The following is a 20,948-nucleotide window of genomic DNA, read 5'->3' as shown; positions in this document are numbered from 1 at the left end:
TATACTCCACGTTCTCCAACACAGAATATTTGCATCTGGAAATGCTTCAAGGCCACCGTAGTCACAGTGATTGCCCCACACTACAGCAAGTGTGAGCCATGTACTACCTCCAAACAGAGCCTGTACATCACAGGTGAAGTTCAAACGGAGGCCTCGAAAGACATTCGGGCCTCCAATAAGCTGTTGTTTATTGAACTGTCCAGCCAAATCAATGTCTATTGCCTTCAGTGCACGATACACTGTCTGGAGATAATTGCTGTGACCGTGAAAGCCACCTACCTATCGAGGGTGGTGAGAAAGCAGTGTAATCCAAGACGCACGAGTATGCATACCTCATTCATCCAGTATATGAGACTGAGAAGATTTAGTAACCTGCGAGAAACTTTACACGTAACTATAAACATTGACGAATTTTTTTCTCGCTGACAACTCCCAACAAAATTATGATGCGGAAAAAGAGTTTGTCGGTAACTATATTTTCGCCCATCGTGCTGTAAAACTGCCATGACGTTTTACATGAATACTTCTTTACTACTAACTATATTCGCCCCACGTTTTGCAGGCAGTATTCACGTATAACACTGAATGTAACGACAAAGTTATATCATTTTAAGACACATAGTCCAGGAGATATGGCATCATGAGCATCCATCTGCGTGAAAACCAAACTGCAAGACGAAATTTGCTAGATATACAGGTGAACCCTGCATACAATTACATGTGAAATATGTTAAATATATGCGAAATCCACAACTGGCCATTAAAATTGCTACACCAATAAGAAATGCAGATGATAAACGGGTATTCGTTGGACAAATATATTATAATAGAACTGGCATGTGATTACATTTTCACGCAATTTTGGTGCATAGACCTTGAGAAATCAGTACCCAGAACAACCACCTCTCGTCGTAATAACGGCCTTGATACGCCTTGTCATTGAGTCAAACAGAGCTTGCATGGCGTGTACAGGTACAGCTGCCCATGCAGCTTCAACACGATACCACAGTTCATCAAGAGTAGTGACTGGCGTATTGTGACGAGCCACTTGCTCGGCCACCATTGACCAGACGTTTTCAATTGGTGAGAGATCTGGAGAATGTGCTGGCCAGGGCAGCAGTCGAACATTTTCTGGATCCAGAAAGGTCCCTACAGGACCTCCAACATGCGGTCATGCATCATACTGCTGAAATGTAGGGTTTCGCAGGGATCGAAGGAAGGGTAGAGCCACAGGGCATAACACATCTGAAATGTAACGTCCACTGTTCAAAGTGCAGTTAGTGCGAACAAGAGGTGACCGAGACGTGTAACCAATGGTACCCCATGAAATCATGCCGGGTGATACGCCAGTATGGCGATGACGAATACACGTTTCAAATGTGCGTTCACCGCGATGTCGCCAAACACGGATGCGACCATCATGATGCTGTAAACAGAATCTGAATTCATCCGAAAAAATGACGTTTTGCCATTCGTGCACCCAGGTTCGTCGTTTACACCATCGCAGGCGCTCCTGTCCTGGATCCGCGTCAAGGGTAACCGCAGCCATGGTCTCCGAGCTGATAGTCCATGCTACTGCAAACGGCGTCGAACTGTTCGTGCAGATGGTTGTTGTCTTGCAAACGTCCCCATCTGTTGACTCAGGGATCGAGACGTGGCTGCACGATCCGTTACAGCCGTGCGGACATGATGCCTGTCATCTCGACTGATAGTGATACGAGGCCGTTGGGATCCAGCACGGCGTTCCGTATTACCCTCCTGAACCCACCGATTCCATATTCTGCTAACAGTCATTGGATCTCGACCAACGCGAGCAGCAATGTCGCGATACGATAAACCGCAATCGCGATAGGCTACAATACGACCTTTATCAAAGTCGGAAACGTGATGGTACGCATTTCTCCTCCTTACACGAGGCATCACAACAACGTTTCACCAGGCAACGCCGGTCAACTGCTGTTTATGTATGAGAAATCGGTTGGAAACTTCTCTCATGTCAGTACGTTGTAGGTGTCGCCACCGGTGCCAGCCTTGTGTGAATGCTGTGAAAAGCTAATCATTTGCATATCACAGCATCCTCTTCCTGTCCGTAAGATTTCGCGTGTGTAGCACGTCATCTTCGTGGTGTAGCAATTTTAATGGCCAGTAGTGTATATTTCACACGTGCGTATGAGAGCATAACCACGGGTAGAACGATTTCAGCCAAATTTGGTACATTAGTTACGATATGGAAAGAAGTACTGTGGGGGTAAGAACAATCAGTCTCCTATTGGAGTGGGAATGATAAGGTGGGAAAACAAGGTGGTGGAGGAGATGGACAGATAAAGAGCGGGAAGAAAGAGGTGGACACAGATAGGGGAGGAGGAGAATGACAGAAGTGGTGAAAAAAAATGGACAGAGAAAGGAAAGAGGAGACGAGTCAGAGGAGGGAGAAGGAGATGAGCAGCGAAAGGGAGCGAGAAAGAAATGAACAGGAAGAGTGGGAGGAGGAGATGAACAGAGAGAGGGGGAGGAGGAGATGAAGAGGGAGAATGGGTGGAGAAAACGGAATTAGATGGGAGAGGAAGAGATGGACCGGGGCGGGGCGCGGGGGGGGGGGGGGATGAGCAGATTGTCAGAAGGAGGGGCTGGAGTAGATAAATAGAGAGAGGGATAGGAGAAGAGGGGCAGGAGGAGATAGATTGTGCAGGAGGAGGAGGTAGACAGAGAGAGGGGTTGGAGGAAATGGGCAGAAGGAGAGGCCAGGAGGATATAGAGAGGCTGGGAGGAAGAGATGGACTAATTAGAATGAATAAAAACATAATGGTGCAATACTGGCTACTCAGCTAGTACTTAAATAAAAATGTCAGTATCTGTGAATATGCTACAAATCAACAAGTAAAGTTCCATTCCCAGTTAGTACCGACATTAGCTTATAAAATACCACAAAATTGGTAAAACTCACTCCTGAGACAGAGCGCATTTATATTTACGTAACATCGAATAGCACAGAAATTGCTTCTCTTAATTTATTAAGAAAGTTCCACATCCTTTTAGAAAACGCGATGTTGAGGAAAAAGAAATACGGTACTGCAATATGCGAACCCTCCACTCCTTGTTTCTTAATTCGGCACCTCTTCCAACCACGGTACGTTCGACTTCTGTAATAAGTGACCTTGTATTTTATACTACGATCTTTTGAATAAACGCCGATAAGGTATTAGTTTACCTGTAATTACAATAAATTATACCAAGAACGACGCCCTTTTGGTGAATCTTCAATGTGCCGTTGCGTTAAAACCGCGTACTGTCATAACGCGTGACTTATAACACGAAAATAAGTAAATACGAAAACTCTTTAACCACAGTATGACGTTTCCCATCATTTTATCACAAAAATCGTATCAAACGACGGGTTTTCGACATATGCTCAGTGCGCTCGTTCATAGAAACAGCGTTTATTAATAGGAGGCAATATGAACCTCAACTGAAACCGATAAGGTGTCCCGCAAGTTGTGCGTGTGACGTAGAGAGTGTTTTTGCTCTTATTGGTTCAACCTTCCTTAGCACATTGACGAAATATTGAAGAATATATTTTGTGTTTCACACGAGGCTCTTCAAAATGAAGTAACAGGAAGTGACGTCATATTAACTCTTTCACCTCCACATCAACGATAACTAAATCGACAAGGGTAAGAACGGCTTTAGTAATTTGAAACACGTATCTCATTTCAATTTTTTCTCTACCATGTACAGGTTAGTCACAATCTGACTTAGTTATAAAGTAGAAAGTTAGATAAACACACGTCATTGATCTGAACAGTAATTCAATTTTAGCGATAAAAAAGGTTTCATTGTAGTATAAACATGAAAATAACTCCAGAATGAAATTCCCGCTTTGCAGCGGAGTGTGCGCTAATATGGACTTCCTGGCAGATTAAAACTGTGCGCCACACCGAGACTCGAACTAGGGACCTTTGCCTTTCTAGGGCAAGTACTGTACCATCTGAGTTACGCAAGCACGACTCACGGCCCGTCCTCACAGCTCTAATTCCGCCAGTACCTCATCTCCTACCTTGCAAACTTCACAGAAGCTCTTCTGTGAACCTTGCAGACCCCAGCTGTGGTTAAGCCATGTCTCCGCAATATCCTTTCGTCCAGGTGTGCTAGTTCTGCAAGGTTTGCAGGAGGGACTCTGTGAAGTTTGGAAGGTAGGAAGCGACGGACTGGCGGAATTAAAGCTGTGAGGACGGGTCGTGAGTCGTATTTCGGTAGCTCAGTTGGTAGAGCAGTTGCCCACGAAAGGCAAAGGTCCCGAGTTCGAATGCTTTCGGCAGCGGTGGAGCGAGGAAGTACGCTGCGTCCCGCCGTGCGCGACCGTGAGGCGCGAGTTGTATTTGTTCCAAGTTCAGTGCGACTATGGCACACACATTGCGCCACGATACGATCAGAATTACTTTCCAACCAGATCACACGCGTCCTCGAGCCTACGAAATAGAACAGTTCATACGCGACGATCTTGGTTCGAATGGCTCTGAGCACTATCGGACTTAACATCTAACGTCATTAGTCCCCTAGAACATAGAACTACTTAAACCTAACTAACCTAAGGACATCACACACACCCATGCCCGATGCAGGATTCGAACCTGCGACCGTAGCGGTCGCGCGGTTCCAAACTGAAGTGCCTAGAACCGTTTGGCCACAACGGCCGGCCGCGACGATCTACGTTTAGATCCGGCGACTATCTTCTGAATACATTTTTTTCTATTTATAGCTTGGTTTACGTTTACGTTAAAATGATCAGTGCAGAGGTCTACGCGACTGTGTTAAACATCTACATCTACATCTACATTTATACTCCGCAAGCCACCCAACGGTGTGTGGCGGAGGGCACTTTACGTGCCACTGTCATTACCTCCCTTTCCTGTTCCAGTCGCGTATGGTTCGCGGGAAGAACGACTGTCTGAAAGCCTCCGTGCGCGCTCTAATCTCTCTAATTTTACATTCGTGATCTCCTCGGGAGGTATAAGTAGGGGGAAGCAATATATTCGATACCTCATCCAGAAACGCACCCTCTCGAAACCTGGCGAGCAACCTACGCCGCAATGCAGAGCGCCTCTCTTGCAGAGTCTGCCACTTGAGTTTGTTAAACATCTCCGTAACGCTATCACGGTTACCAAATAACCCTGTGACGAAACGCGCCGCTCTCCTTTGGATCTTTTCTATCTCCTCCGTCAACCCGGTCTGGTACGGATCCCACACTGATGAGCAATACTCAAGTATAGGTCGAAAGAGTGTTTTGTAAGCCACCTCCTTTGTTGATGGACTACATTTTCTAAGGACTCTCCCAATGAATCTCAACCTGGTACCCGCCTTACCAACAATTAATTTTATATGATAATTCCACTTCAAATCGTTCCGCACGTAGGCTCGAGGACGCGTGTGATCTGGTTGGAAAGTAATTCTGATCGTATCGTGGCGCCATGTGTGTGCCATAGTCGCACTGAACTTGGAACATAGAAAGAACGATCCTTTATTGTATGATTATGTGGTGTCTAAATACCCGAACTCTCTCAGATTTAAACATTCTGACGGGCATATCGGTGCAGTGACGGTGGATCAGGCAGGCATGGGCCTGAGGACTTTAAGGGTTTTTGAGCTCCCCTTCGAGGTCCCAGAGTAAGTTGTCGAGGATGGCAATGTCATCAGCCACGTTGCAGAAAAGTGGCAAACTTTTTTGATATATAAGGTCTACAATGGTGTGCGCTAAATTAAACTTGAACTCAAGAAACATGTGTCGTCCTATTTGCACATCGGTGGCTGTCGGGCAATCATAATGTACGACGGTCAGCCGCGTACCTGTTCCGGATGTGGGCAGGAAGTCCATGTTCGATCGGGCTGCTTACAACGTAGACTTTAGGCAGACATCAGTAAGAGACTCAGTTTCGCCACTGGGAACGGCAATCGTGCCCGTCACATACGCTCAGACGACGATGCACACCACTGGTGTGGAAGAAATGGGCGGTCGGGCACATCCATCGACGTCAGAAGGGCCAAGGGAGGAAGAGGAAGGATCCCCGATGCCGACCCAGATGTCGCCCCCTCCACAGCAACAACAGCAGCAACAGTCCCATGGAATCCAGACGCAACATAACATGGACGTGGACGCGAACATTGTCCCGACCGCGGCTTTCCTAGCGGAAGGTGATACGAAGCTAGATTGCGACCCACATTCGGATACTGACGTCCACGTTCGAAAGCAACGTTCGCCTCGACAATGCAATCGACGTTGACGCACCCCTTCTGACGACTGCCTCTTACGCACGGTCGGTCAAGAAGGTCACATCTCGTCAGACGGCATGGATGCTGCGCTTGCTCAGGATCTAAGTGGTGTAGACGGTTCGCTTGCCCATACCACGAGTGCCCAGTTACTTCTTGCACCAGAGATGCAACAGGTCGCGTCGATGGATGGCGCACCGTCGACCTCTTCCAAAGACAGAAATTGGTTCAAATGGCTCTGAGCACTATGGGACTTAACTTCTGAGGTCATCAGTCGCCTAGAACTTAGAACTACTTAAACCTAACTAACCTAAGGACATCACACACATCCATGCCCATGGCAGGATTCGAACCTGCGACCGTAGCGGTCACGCGGTTCCAGACCGTAGCGCCTAGAACCGCTCGGCCATCCCGGCCGGCCTTCCAATGACAATGTGGATGAAAGAGAAACAGGTGGCGATCAGTTACACAGCATCGTGTTGCACCCATAGTGTTCGGACGATGTTGAGGAACTTACTGGAGAGGGCACGGGTGACAGGGAAGGGGGTGGCATTGGGGATGCCACTCCTAGCGTGAAATAATCTGCAACGGTTTCGGTGGGTCCGGCGTCTCTAGCAGTTATCTTCAATTGCCATGGCGTCTACCCTAGGTAAAAGAGGCTAGGGAACACACCTTTTGCCTTGCCACAATCAATATCAACGCGATAAGAGCACCACACAAACTGACAATGCTACTACGCATGCTCGACGCGGCGGACATCGACGTAGCACTCTTACAGGAAGTATGCGTCGCTAGTTTCCCTGACTTCTACGGATATATCGCCCACATCTCCCATGACTGTTCTACCGATTGTGGTGTGGCTGTCCTGCTATGGGAAGGCTTGGCGGCTATGGACGTACTGTATCTATCGAGTGCAAGAGCCATGACCGTTAACTGTCAACGGTATACATCCCATCGGTCTAAGGCGCTGCGGCTGGTCCCGGTGGAGGTTCGAGTCCTCCCCCGGGCATGGATGTGTGTGTTTGTCCTTAGGATAATTTAGGTTAAGTAGTGTGTAAGCTTAGGGACTGATGACCTTAGCAGTTAAGTCCCATAAGATTTCACATACATTTGAACATTTTTTATACGACTCATCGATGTACATGCCCCTTCAGGATCAGGGAGAGATCGAGACCGCTTTTTTTCGGAAGAAATTACGCGTCTCTGTATGGGCCGCTTAGACGATATGGTGATCGTAGGCGATTTTAACTGTACTTCGTCTGATCAGCAGCCAAATCACGTCCCGTGTGTGGAATTGGAAATGCTAGTGCGTGACCTCCACCTGTTCGTCACGTGGCGCCACATCCGCGGCCCAATTCCTGGTTACACCCATTATACGAGTCATTCGTCAAGTGGGTTAGACAGGATTTACGTCACAAGCACCCTTTCGACGGCGACGAGAGGAGCAGAGCTCAGGCCCACTGCATTCACCGACTACACAGCCTATATTTCCACCATTTCCCTCCAAACTGCAAGTGTGTGGCGCAGTAGGCCCCCCTGGAAACTGAACGTCCCCCATCTGGAGGAGCCGGCATGTAAAGGTGCTGTCGAAGAGTCGTGGAACGCGTCCTTATAGCGTCCTGGTCGTTACCGATCGACCCTCAGTTGGTGGCTTGAATGTGCGAAGCCTGCTCTTAGGCGCACCTTCATGGCTTACGGCCGGGAAGCGGCGGCGTGGAGGAGGAGCACGAAAAACTTTATTACACTGTCCTACGGGAATGTCTTGCTATGGAACCCTCACCTGACAGACAGATCATTGTCAATCGCATGAAAGCGCAGCTCGTCTCTTTAGCAAGTCATCATTTACAGGGCACTGTTATACGGTCGCGTGCTCCAGACAGGCTACAAGAAGAATGGCCATCTATGTACCACGTGCTCTTAGAGCGCAGGAGGCGCCGTAGGACGATGGTGACCGACACGATGACAGACGACGGTCGACACATGGTAGAACAAGCAGACATAGCAGAAGCCTTCTATGGGCATTACGCTCACCTTTATTCAGCAGCGCTCCCTGATTTGGCGAAGGTAGACACCGTTTCTGCACGTGTCCTTACTCAAGCAGTACACCCAGTGGTTATAATCACCGCTTAGCTATTTGATCCAGTTTAGACGTAAAACTACACTACTGGCCATTACAATTGCTACACCACGAACATGACGTGCTACAGACGCGAAATTTAACCGACAGGAAGAAGATGTTGTGATATGCAAATGATTAGCTTTTCAGAGCATTCACACAAGGTTGGCGCCGGTGGCGACACCTACAACGTGCTAACGTGAAGAAAGTTTCCAACCGATTTCTCATACACAAACAGCAGTTGAGCGGCGTTGCCTGGTGAAACGTTGTTGTGATGCCTCGTGTAAGGATGAGAAATGCGTACCATCACGTTTCCGACTTTGATAAAGGTCAGATCCCTGAGTCAACAGATGGGGACGTTTGCAAGACAACAACCATCTGCACGAACAGTTCGACGACATTTGCAGCAGCATGGACTATCAGCTCGGAGACCATGGCTGCGGTTACCCTTGACGCTGCATCACAGACAGGAGCGCCTGCGATGGTGTACTCAACGACGAAACTGGGTGCACGAATGCAAAACGTCATTTTTTTTGGATGAATCCAGGTTCTGTTTACAGCACATGATGGTCGCATCCGTGTTTGGCGATATCGCGGTGAACACACATTGAAACCGTGTATTCGTCATCGCCATACTGGCGTATCACCCGGCGTGATGGTATGGGGTGCCATTGGTTACACGTCTCGGTCATCTCTTGTTCGCATTGAAGTGGACGTTACGACCCGTGGCTGTACCCTTCATTCGTTCCCTGCGAAACCCTACATTTCAGCTGGATAATGCACGACCGCATGTTGCAGGTCCTGTACGGGCCTTTCAGGATACAGAAAATGTCCGACTGCTGCACTGGCCAGCACGTTCTCCAGATCTCTCCCCAACTGAAAACGTCTGGTCAATGGTGGCCGAGCAACTGGCTCGTCACAATACGCCAGTAACTACTCTTGATGAACTGTGGTATCGTGTTGAAGCTGCATGGGCAGCTGTACCTGTACATGCCATCCAAGCTCTGTTTGACTCAATGCCCAGGCGTATCAAGGCCGTTATTACGGCCAGAGGTGGTTGTTCTGGGTACTGATTTCTCAAGGTCTATGCACTCAAATTGCATACTGTGTACTGCGGGATAGGCGTTCTTACTGTGTGTTAGTGTCATGACTGCTGTTAGGCGCCTGTACTGGTACAGCGACGTAAGGCTGAGACTCAAGCATGAGTGTGTATTATAGTTTGCAGACGGTCAGCATGCGTTTGGATAAGGTGAGCAGAGCTTTACTCGAAAGGAGTTTTACCAAAACAGCAATAGTGGTACTACTCTTCGCGAGTATCAAAGCATTACAGAAATACAAATGGGTCCTCTTTCCCTACCGGAAGTTCAAATTAACTGTCGAATTGGGAATTGCTCCTGGGAGAGGCCGGTGTGTAATTGCACCACAAATTGTTGAAAAAGTTACCGTTGCCATGGATGACAATGCTGGACGCAATGTGCGATCTTCAAACAGTATACGATCTGCATTACGACAGCTGAACATTCCATGATCCACCGATCGAAAAATGCTGCGAACAGTTGTGAAATGGTATTTCTAGCATGGATGCACGCTGTCGCTGGTGCAGGTGGTCTTCATATTGAGCAGCGTTTGTAAACTGGGAAGTAAACATTGTAGGCAATTCACAAATAAAATATTACTCACTTATGTGTTTCTTTCAGTGGTTTATTCGTTATTTCTCTTCCGCATGTCATTACAAATGTTTTCGCAAAGCTTCGTTGTCCTACGATCACCCGTTTTTGATGGGGACTCTCTCAAGTAGCGAAAGTTTAATTGTCACCACCCTGTACAATACTCGAAATAGTTCTGAATTAAGGAGTGCATTTTGTATGGACTGATCATAGCGGCACATCCTAACTTCGCAGTAGGTATCAGCATCCCTTCAGAAGCTACGTGTGAAGCCCAGACATTGCTCCATCGTATTTCCAACACAAAGTTCTTCCTTTCATAGTGAACACGCAAGGAGTCGTAGAGTCTGTGCTATGCAACAGCCTGTAACTTGTTTTAGAGGTCACTCGTAAGAGAATGCCGGAACTACGAGCTAAGGAGTCCTTGACTATGTTTGCAAGGCAGAAATAGCCACCAGAACCACAAAGTGGCCTTTCAGTAGGTGCACGTTTCTTACGGTGTTGATTAATAACCAGGAAGCAGCAGGGCCTTCACGCAACGTTTCAAGATATGTGGAAGTCTTGCTGCTACTGCAAGAATTAACATAATGTGATTTCTGATGGTCATGGTTGTCGTAGGGAGCATTTGCATGGTAGTTATGTGCCAATTACGAAGATCTTTCTGGATTACTACAATTTGTTTTGCATAGCGCTTCTTCGTAACTAACCACGTCACCTGCGAAAAATATTAAATTGCAACTGATACTTCTCGCTGTCATACTACCCGCTGACATACTTTTGCAAGTTGGAATAAAATCACGCCACTACGTTTTGAAACACTAAAAACAACTTTAAACTGGCTTTTCGACCGTCCTTACAGTGGTCATCTTAACGGTGACTAAGCTACTGCCGGCCGGGGTGGCCGAGCGGTTCTAGGCGCTATAGCCTGGAACCGCGCGACCGCTATGGTCGCAGGTTCGAATCCTGCCTCGGGCATGGGTGTGAGTGATGTCCTTAGGTTAGTGAGGTTTAAGTAGCTCTAAGTTCTAGGCGACTGATGACCTCAGAAGTTAAGTCCCATAGTTCTCAGAGCCATTTTGAACTAACCTACTCGGTTCTGGGAATGGTCTTCCTTATATGTCTTGTCAGTGCAGTGATGTCGGTTACAACAGGACAACTGAAAATTGACGGTATATATGGAAGACATTCCCAGAAACAAGCAGTTTAGTTGAACTGAAGAGGACCAATGCGAAGACAGTGGTAATTTCGTTTTATAGTTTTTTTATTGTTTCAACATCACTTAACCTAGTGGCCGTAAGTATTTTACTCATATTGACATTGGTTGTGAAAATGTATGCACGTAAATGCTTTCACCAATTTTTGAAGCAGGTTCCTCACATCAAAATAACAGAATGTTGATATCACATATGACCAAAATACTTTAGTTTTTGAGATGTTAGTGATGCAGCATTTCACAAGGTTATCAGGTTAGAGACATGACAGTATTCAGTATCCTGCGTTTGCTTCTACGCACGAATACATACCCGGAACGTTTGTGGCTGCACCAAAATGCTCATGGTACAGTTCTGGCTAGACACCAGCTGTAGTTTTAAGATTCCGGCCGGAATATTGGTAGGTCCAGCTGTTCTCCCACCATGTGTTACAAATGATGTCTACAAGGGCTTCATTCAGAGCAGTGTTCCAAGACTTGCTGAAGCAGGTGCTCCTGTAAATAACAGGAAAAACATGGTTTATGCATGGCATCTTCTTTTCACTGTATTGTTTGATATCAACCAAAACAGACTGTAGGAGAAAAAGAAGTTCCATGGCGTATATGTTCCCGCGATCTCATTCTTTGGAATATATCTTAATCAACTGTCTCAGCAGCTGGTATTTAAAATGGAAAAACGCTTCAGCATTGCTTCATGGCAGCCAACAAAACCGTTCAACACCGTACGTCGGAGACTGAAAAGATGCGGTAGTCCATCGCCTGAAGTGTTGAAGCTAAGTACATTTTCTGTGACACGCGAAATTTGTAAAATGTTCTTAACTTAATGAGACAAAAAATAAGTATTTTGAGATGAGTTGGTATGGATTTTTCACTTGTTATCTTAGTAGTGATTCTCCCACTATTTAATTTTGTACCCCCTGTGTTAATAACTTGGCGAATAGTATCATTTGCAATCTTAGATTTTCCATAGCTGGCGCGTTTACTTTTGAGGAACAGTTATTCCATAACAGCTGTAGTGCTATAGAAAGATCTTTACAATACATCACGCTGGTTATAAGTCTCACATACGACGTTACTTTGTGTCTGTACAGGAACGGCCGTGTTGAGTTACACCTGTCGAAAACTTTTCAATACTGTCGCACACTTAACCTAATACGGTGTACGAACGTTCCCAGATTTTCTTTGGTAGACGTAGGCACAGTTCTGGACAGAAAGCTTTTCGAAAGTCTATAATGGCAGAATGCAATTGGTGACTTATATTAATGGCGTATATGATATAGGACGAGCTGTGTTTTCTGCGGAGAAGGACATTTCGTTGCAGATAGGTCATCCATCTTGTTTGAACTCAGAACCCGCTACAAGTCAGTGACACAGGACAATATTTATTGGAGTTCACAATTAACTATATTTTTTGTAAGTGAGTAAGATGCACCTTTCTCCAACAGTCAGGAACAGCTCTGGCATTAAGGAATCTGTGGTAGACTACAAGGGGTACCCAAAAAAGTTAAAGCTATGTATTTAATTTTTTTACAAAGCAGTCTTTTCACCTTCAAAATTCATTCCATTATACACAGTAAGGTTCAATTGGGGAATACATTATTGCGAACATTTTTTTATACACATGTGTTTTTACGCACGCTGTGATACAATATTCGCAGAATCTCCAGTTAGAAAATTCTTTTATCTGTCTGACGTGGTAGTACGAACTCTGCATCCACAACCGCTCTCTCCCTCCCCCCTCCCCACACACACAAATAGTCAAATGAGCATTGCCTTGATTTTCATCTCAGAATTTTTTTTCGTGTATGGTGGCAATGATGCCTTTTCCCAAATCTTGTGTTAAAATTCCCTAAACCGAGCTGTTAGACGATACAAATAACTCCGCTGTGTGTCCTGTAGTCCGTGGTGGTCGGTCATCTACATCTACATCAATACTCCGCAAGCCACCTGACGGTGTCTGCCGGATGGTTCTTGCACCACTAACTGATGCCCCTCCCCTGTTCCACTCGTGAATGACGCGTTGCAAGGATGATAGTTGGTGGGTAAGCCTCTGCATTAGCTTTAGTTTCTCTGATTTTGTCGGTGTGATCATGGAAATGAGCGTTTGGCGTCATTGGCCAGGAGGCCCCTTACGGGGCAGCTCCGGCCGCCTTGGTGCAGGTCTTATTACATTCGACGCCACATTGGGCGACTTGCGCGCCTGATGGGAATGAAATGATGATGAAGACAACACAACACCCAGTCCCTGAGCGGAGAAAATCCCCGACCCAGCCGGGAATCGAACCCGGGCCCCTTAGGACTACAGTCCTTCACGCTGACTATTTAGCCATCGGGGCGGACACGTTGTGATCATCACGAGATGTATCTAGAAAGAAGTAATGTCTTCCTCACTCTGAGAATTTCAGTAGTAAACCTCTCCCTGATACATAACGCCTTTCTTGTAGCGTTTGCGACTGGAGTTTTCTGAGAATATCTGTAACGGTCTCACGCCAACTAAACGACACCGTGACGAAAACCGCCGCTCTGTCTCTTCTGTTAATATAGCCTGTTAAAGGTCCCAGCACATGAGAAGTTCTGAATAAAAGGTCTAACGACTGTTTTGTAAGCCACTTCTTTCATGGATGACGTGCATTACCGTAAGTTTTTTTCATACGAATCTCAGCGTAGCATCAGCCTTTCCTACAATTCCTTTTATGTGGTCATTCCACTTTACATAGCTCTGGAGTGTTGCTCCTTGGTATTTTGTCGCAGTTAATGTTACCAGTGATCCATCGCCAGTAGTGCAATCTCACTGTAAGTCCTTTTCCCACGCAAGCGTAATACGTTACATTTGTTCACATTCCGAATCAACTGCCAATCACTTCACCAGATCACCGATCGCCTGCAGGTCTTTCTGCACTCCGATATATTTTTCTGGAACTATTACCTCCTTGTAGACAGCATATACCGACATTATGCACTAGATCATTTATACACTCCTGGAAATTGAAATAAGAACACCGTGAATTCATTATCCCAGGAAGGGGAAACTTTATTGACACATTCCTGGGGTCAGATACATCACATGATCACACTGACAGAACCACAGGCACATAGACACAGGCAACAGAGCATGCACAATGTCAGCACTAGTGCAGTGTATATCCACCTTTCGCAGCAATGCAGGCTGCTATTCTCTCATGGAGACGATCGTAGAGATGCTGGATGTAGTCCTGTGGAACGGCTTGCCATGCCATTTCCACCTGGCGCCTCAGTTGGACCAGCGTTCGTGCTGGACGTGCAGACCGCGTGAGACGACGCTTCATCCAGTCCCAAACATGCTCAATGGGGGACAGATCCGGAGATCTTGCTGGCCAGGGTAGTTGACTTACACCTTCTAGAGCACGTTGGGTGGCACGGGATACATGCGGACGTGCATTGTCCTGTTGGAACAGCAAGTTCCCTTGCCGGTCTAGGAATGGTAGAACGATGGGTTCGATGACGGTTTGGATGTACCGTGCACTATTCAGTGTCCCCTCGACGATCACCAGTGGTGTACGGCCAGTGTAGGAGATCGCTCCCCACACCATGATGCCTGGTGTTGTCCCTGTGTGCCTCGGTCGTATGCAGTCCTGATTGTGGCGCTCACCTGCACGGCGCCAAACACGCATACGACCATCATTGGCGACTCTCATCGCTGAAGACGACACGTCTCCATTCGTCCCTCCATTCACGCCTGTCGCGACACCACTGGAGGCGGGCTGCACGATGTTGGGGCGTGAGCGGAAGACGGCCTAACGCTGTGCGGGACCGTAGCCCAGCTTCATGGAGACGGTTGCGAATGGTCCTCGCCGATACCCCAGGAGCAACAGTGTCCCTAATTTGCTGGGAAGTGGCGGTGCGGTCCCCTACGGCACTGCGTAGGATCCTACGGTCTTGGCGTGCATCCGTGCGTCGCTGCGGTCCGGTCCCAGGTCGACGGGCACGTGCACCTTCCGCCGACCACTGGCGACAACATCGATGTACTGTGGAGACCTCACGCTCCACGTGTTGAGCAATTCGGCGGTACGTCCACCCGGCCTCCCGCATGCCCACTATACGCCCTCGCTCAAAGTCCGTCAACTGCACATACGGTTCACGTCCACGCTGTCGCGGCATGCTACCAGTGTTAAAGACTGCGATGGAGCTCCGTATGCCACGGCAAACTGGCTGACACTGACGGCGGCGGTGCACAAATGCTGCGCAGCTAGCGCCATTCGACGGCCAACACCGCGGTTCCTGGTGTGTCCGCTGTGCCGTGCGTGTGATCATTGCTTGTACAGCCCTCTCGCAGTGTCCGGAGCAAGTATGGTGGGTCTGACACACCGGTGTCAATGTGTTCTTTTTTCCATTTCCAGGAGTGTATATATATTTTAAGCAGCAACGGTCTTATCACACTTCGTTAGGGTACTCCTGAAAGTATCTTTACATCAGTCGATGTTCTTCCGCAAGGAGCTACGTGTTGACGTCTGTCTACAAGAAAGTCTTGAATCAACTCGCAAATCTGGTGCGACACTTGGTAAGCTCTTTTTCTCTGTAAAAGGCAGTGCGGGATGGTGTCAAATGTCTTACTGAACTCAAGACATCAAACTGAGCTCCGTTGTCTACAGCGCTACAGATTTCATTGAGGAACAGAGCAAGCTAAGAAAGTAAAATCGCTCAAAAGAGGTAAGGCCGCTGGACCTGATGGGATACCATTTAGATTTTACACAGCGTACCCGAAGGAACTTGCCCCTTCTTGCAGCGGTATACCGTAGATCTCCAGCGTTCCAAAGATTGGAAAAGGGCACATGTCATCCTCGTTTTCAAGAAGGGACGTCGAACAGGTACGCAGAACTATAGACCTGTATCTCTAACGTCAATCAGTTGTAGAATTTTGGAACACGTATTATGTTTGAGTATAATGACTTTTCTGGAGACCAGAAATCTACTCTGTAGGAATCAGCATGGGCTCCGAAAAAGACGATCGTGTGAAAGCCAGCTCGCGCTATTCGTCCACGAGACTCAGACGGCCATAGACAGGGGTTCCCAGGTGGATGCCGTGTTTCTTGACTTCCGCAAGGCGTTTGATACCGTCCCCCACAGTCGATTAATGAACAAAGTAAGAGCATATGGACTATCAGACCAGTTGTGTGATTGGATTGAAGAATTCCTAGATAACAGAACGCAGCATGTCATTCTCAATGGACAGAAGTCTTCTGAAGTAAGAGTGATTTCACGTGTGTCGCAGTGGTGTGTCGGTGTGTCGTAGGACCGTTGCTATTCACAATATATATAAATGACCTTGTGATGACATTGGAAGTTTACTGAGTCTTTTTGCGGATGATGCTGCAGTATATCGAGAGGTTGTAACAATGGCAAATTGTACTGAAATACAGGAGGATGTGCAGCGAATTGACGCATGGTGCAGGGAATGGCAACTGAATCTCAATGTAGACAAGTGTAATGTGCTGCGAATACATAGAAAGAAAGATCCCTTATCATTTAGCTACAATATAGCAGGTCAGCAACTGGAAGCAGTTAATTCCATAAATTATCTGGGAGTAGGCATTAGGAGTGATTTAAAATGGAATGACCATATAAAATTAATCGTCGGTAAAGCAGATGCCAGACTGAGATTCATTGGAAGAATCCTAAGGAAATGCTGTTCGCCCACTGCTTGAATACTGCTCACCGGTGTGGGATCCGTATCAGATAGGATTGGTAGAAGCGATAGAGAAGATCCAACGGAGAGCAGCGCGCTTCGTTGCAGGATCATTTAGTAATCGCGAAAGCGTTACAGAGATGATAAACTAAGCTCGGTATGGACTTCTGTTGAAGTTTCGAGAAGATACCTTCACCGAGGAGTCAAGCAGTATATTGCTCCCTCCTACGAATGTCTCGCGAAGAGACCATGAGGATAAAATCAGAGAGATTAGAGCCCACACAGAGGCATACTGACAATCCTTCTTTCCAGGAACAATACGAGACTGGAATAGAACCGATAGAGGTACTCAAAGTACCCTCCACCACACACCGTCAGGTGACTTGTGGAGTATGGATGTAGATGTAAGGTCTTTGTCTTGCGGAATCCATTCGATTTTTATAGAGGTGATTTTCGTTCTTCAAAAACTTTATGATACATAAACACAAAACTTACTCTATAATTCTACAAGAGATTGACGTCAACAAGATAGCTCTATAATTCTGTCCATCTCTTCAGCGACCCTACTTGAAAACAGAAATGACCGGCGCTTTTTTTCTAGTCAGTCCAGCGATCTACGACAGAACAACGGTGAAACAACTTCGGAAAACAGAACCATTTTGGCCTTCTCTCACTCATCTTCCGTTTCCTTGTCAGTACGATCACTGAGCAACTGGATACATAATTTCGAACTGACCTTCGTTTTCGTGTAAGACCAAAGGATCTGTAGTTGGATCGATTGGAAATATCTTGCTTTCATTTTCACTGAAAGCTTCTCGTATTGCTCTAGTTGCACTTATTTTCGCTTCGTTCAACTTCTGTTTCTCACCTAGACGGCGATGTCTCTTAGATCTGTGATGACGTTTTCTTTGCTTTCGTAATAATGTTTTTAATAAGGCTGTTATGTCAAGTTGGTTCTTTCCATCCCTTAGAACCTTGTTCGACACATACTATAATCTACAGCGTATTGAATACCGTTTTCCATCTTTATTCATTTGTGTTCGACATCTACGTCTTCAGAGCTCAATGTTTGGTGTTGACTACTGAGATTCTCAGCCGTCTGTATCCTTTCTCTCTTGCTAAGCAAACCTATTTTCCTACCTTTCTAACATTCCTTGTTTCACCAGTACTCACTGATGCTGTCACAACTTTTTGATCAGTGATCCCTTCCTCGGAGTTAATTGTTTCCTTAAAGATAGAGTCTATTAGTTACTGAGTAGTCTAAGACGTTGCTTTCAAGACTGGATTCTCTATCTGCTCGTCAGAACAATATGGTAGTTTATCTCTGAAGCTCTGTCGCTGCAGCTCCTAACGCAAATTGGTCTACAAAATCATTCGATTATCATGCCCGACTAACCTCTGATGCTTAAATTCACCCACGTATTTCACATTCGGAACCGCTAGCAACCTAATTAGGTGTTATCAGATTGTTTACGGCAATAACTGCAGGCAAAAATTTCGTGTGTTCCAGCATCCGACGCGGTTGGTCATCAGTCGACATGTCGTTTTTCAGAGCAGGAAACCATTCGTCTAGTTGAGTTTTCCCGAAGCGTCATTTCTGTAAGCTCTTTCCAACATCACAGCAGTTAACGTAGCGTTTCTCCCGAGCAGCAAGGAAAACTTTACACAGCGCATAGTTCACATCGATCCCTCACCTCCCCCAACGAAAAAAAAGGGGACAGAGTGAAAGAGCTCCAGCAAAAATATTCGCTAAGGATGGACGAAGTCCTCCAGGGCGAGACAAAGTCATTACAGAACTGACAAGGAGTTTCTCGATACGACCGCAGAGTGGAAAATATTCCCAGGGCAGCGATGTTCTGGTACCTTTAATCTACCGCTCGTATGTTGAGTAGTGGGGAAACACTCAGGTGATTCTTAGTATCATGTCTGACCTTCTTTCGTCCGGCGTGGTGCAGGAATTCGACATGTCATGGACTCAACAAGTTGTTGGAAGTCCTCTGCATAAAAATATTGAGCTACGTTGCCTCTATAGCCGTCCTAACTGTGAAAATGTTGTCGGTGCAGTATTTTGTGTGCGAACTGATCTCTCTATTGTGACCCATAAATCATGGATGGGATTGATGTGTAGGTGGCCAAATCATTCGCTCGAAATGTCCAGAACGTTCTTCAAAGTAATCGCGAACAATTGTGGCCCTGACATGTTACGCTGTCATCCACAAAAATTCCATCGTTGTTTGGGAAAATGAAGTCCATGAATGGCTGCAAATGGTCCCAAATAGCCAACATAAACATTTACAGTCAGTGAGGTGTTCAGTTGGTCCATGTAAACACAGCCTTCACCATTATGGAGCCACCGCCAGCTCCCACAGGCCTTATTGATAACTTGGATCCATGGCTTCCTGGGGTTTGCGCCACACACGAACCCTACCATCAGCTCCTACCATCTGAAATCGGGACTCATCTGACCAGGCCACGGTTTTCCAGTCGTCTGGGTTCCAACCAATATGGTCACGAGTTCAGGAGAGGCGCTACAGGCGGTGTCGTGCGGTTAGCAAAGACACTCGCGTCTGTCATCTGCTGCCATAGCCCAGTAACGCCAAGTTTCGCCACATAGACCTAACGGATACTATCGTCGCACGTCCCACGTTGATTTCAAGGAGTGTTGCTTGTCTGTTAGCACTGACAACTCTATTCAAAGGCTGCTCTCGGTCGGTAAGTAAAGGTCGTCGGTCACTGTGTTGTCTGTGTAAGATGTAATGCCTGCAATTTGGTATTCTCGGCACACGCTTGACACTGTGCATCTCTTAATACTGAATTCCCTAACGGTTTCCAGATTAGAGTGTCGCATGCATCTAACTCCAGCTACCATTCCGCATTCAAGGTCTATTAATTCCCATCCTGCAGCTGTAATCATATGGGAAACATGAGTACAAATGACAGATCCGCCAATGCACTGCCCTTTTATACATTATGTACGCGACACTACCGCCATCTGTATTTGTGCTCATCACTATACCAAGACTTTTCTCAGCTCAATGTAATTAAATCAAAAATTTATGAAGAGGAACTGACTGTAATTCCGTCAAACCTGGGTCCTTGCATTTTAACGATTTCAGTTGTTCTACAGCACAAGTACTACTTATTCACCTTAGCAATCATTGAAGAATTACACAATATCAACACTCCCTGACTTTCAGTTGTGGTAAAAACATTCAAGACAGATTTCAACCTATCGGCTTTCAGTATGTTGTTATGTACTGGGTGATCAAAAAGTCAGCATAAATTTGAAAACTGAATAAATCACGGAATAATGTAGATAGAGAGGTACAAATTGACACACATGCTTGGAATGACATGGGTTTTTTTATAACCAAAAAAATACAAAAGTTCAAAAAAAGTACGACAGATGGCGCTTCATCTGATCAGAATAGCAATAATTATCATATCAAAGTAAGACAAAGCAAAGATGATGTTCTTTACAGGAAATGCTCAATATGTCCACCATCTTTCCTCAACAATAGCTGTAGTCGAGGAATAATGAACAGCACTGTAAAGCACGTCCGGAGTTATGGTGATGCATTGGCGTCGGATGTTGTCTTTCAGCATCCCTAGGGATATCGGTCGATCACGATACACTTGCGACTTCAGGTAACCCCAAAGCCAATAATCGCACGGACTGAGGTCTGGGGACCTGGGAGGCCAAGCATGACGAAAGTGGCGGCTGAGCATACGACCATCACCAAACGACGCGCGCAAGAGATCTTTCACGCGTCTAGCAATGGGGGGTGGAGCGCCATCCTGCATAAACATCCTGTTTATCAGCCAGGCTGGGGATGATGCGATTCTGTAACATATAGGCGCACCTGTTACCCGCCACGGTAGCAGTTTTGCTGTCCAGCGCCATCTGTCGGACATCTTGTGAACATTTTTTTTGTTCTAATAATAGCCCATGTCATTCCAAGCATGTGTGTCAATTTTTACCCCTCTATGTACATTATTCCGTGGTTTATTAAGTTTTCAAATTTATACTGACTT

The 20,948-nt window shown here is 46.4% G+C and overlaps 1 protein-coding gene and 1 non-coding gene across 2 annotated transcripts in view; both read left to right on the top strand.

The window, feature by feature from the left end:
* The window catches only part of LOC126188423 (uncharacterized), a 1,114,167-nt gene that overhangs the window by 797,391 nt on the left and 295,828 nt on the right, over nucleotides 1-20,948 (top strand). The gene's annotated exons all lie outside the window — the stretch shown is intronic.
* Nucleotides 10,933-11,016, top strand: Trnas-gga (transfer RNA serine (anticodon GGA)). Its single transcript is given in 2 exon segments — nucleotides 10,933-10,972; nucleotides 10,982-11,016. It is a non-coding gene; the product is annotated as a tRNA-Ser (tRNA).

Source organism: Schistocerca cancellata, chromosome 1 (genome assembly GCF_023864275.1).
Source record: "Schistocerca cancellata isolate TAMUIC-IGC-003103 chromosome 1, iqSchCanc2.1, whole genome shotgun sequence".
Classification (NCBI taxonomy): Eukaryota; Metazoa; Arthropoda; class Insecta; order Orthoptera; family Acrididae; genus Schistocerca; species Schistocerca cancellata.
The sequence above is the reverse complement of the archived record's forward strand: the minus strand, read 5'-3'. Positions and strand labels throughout refer to the sequence as shown.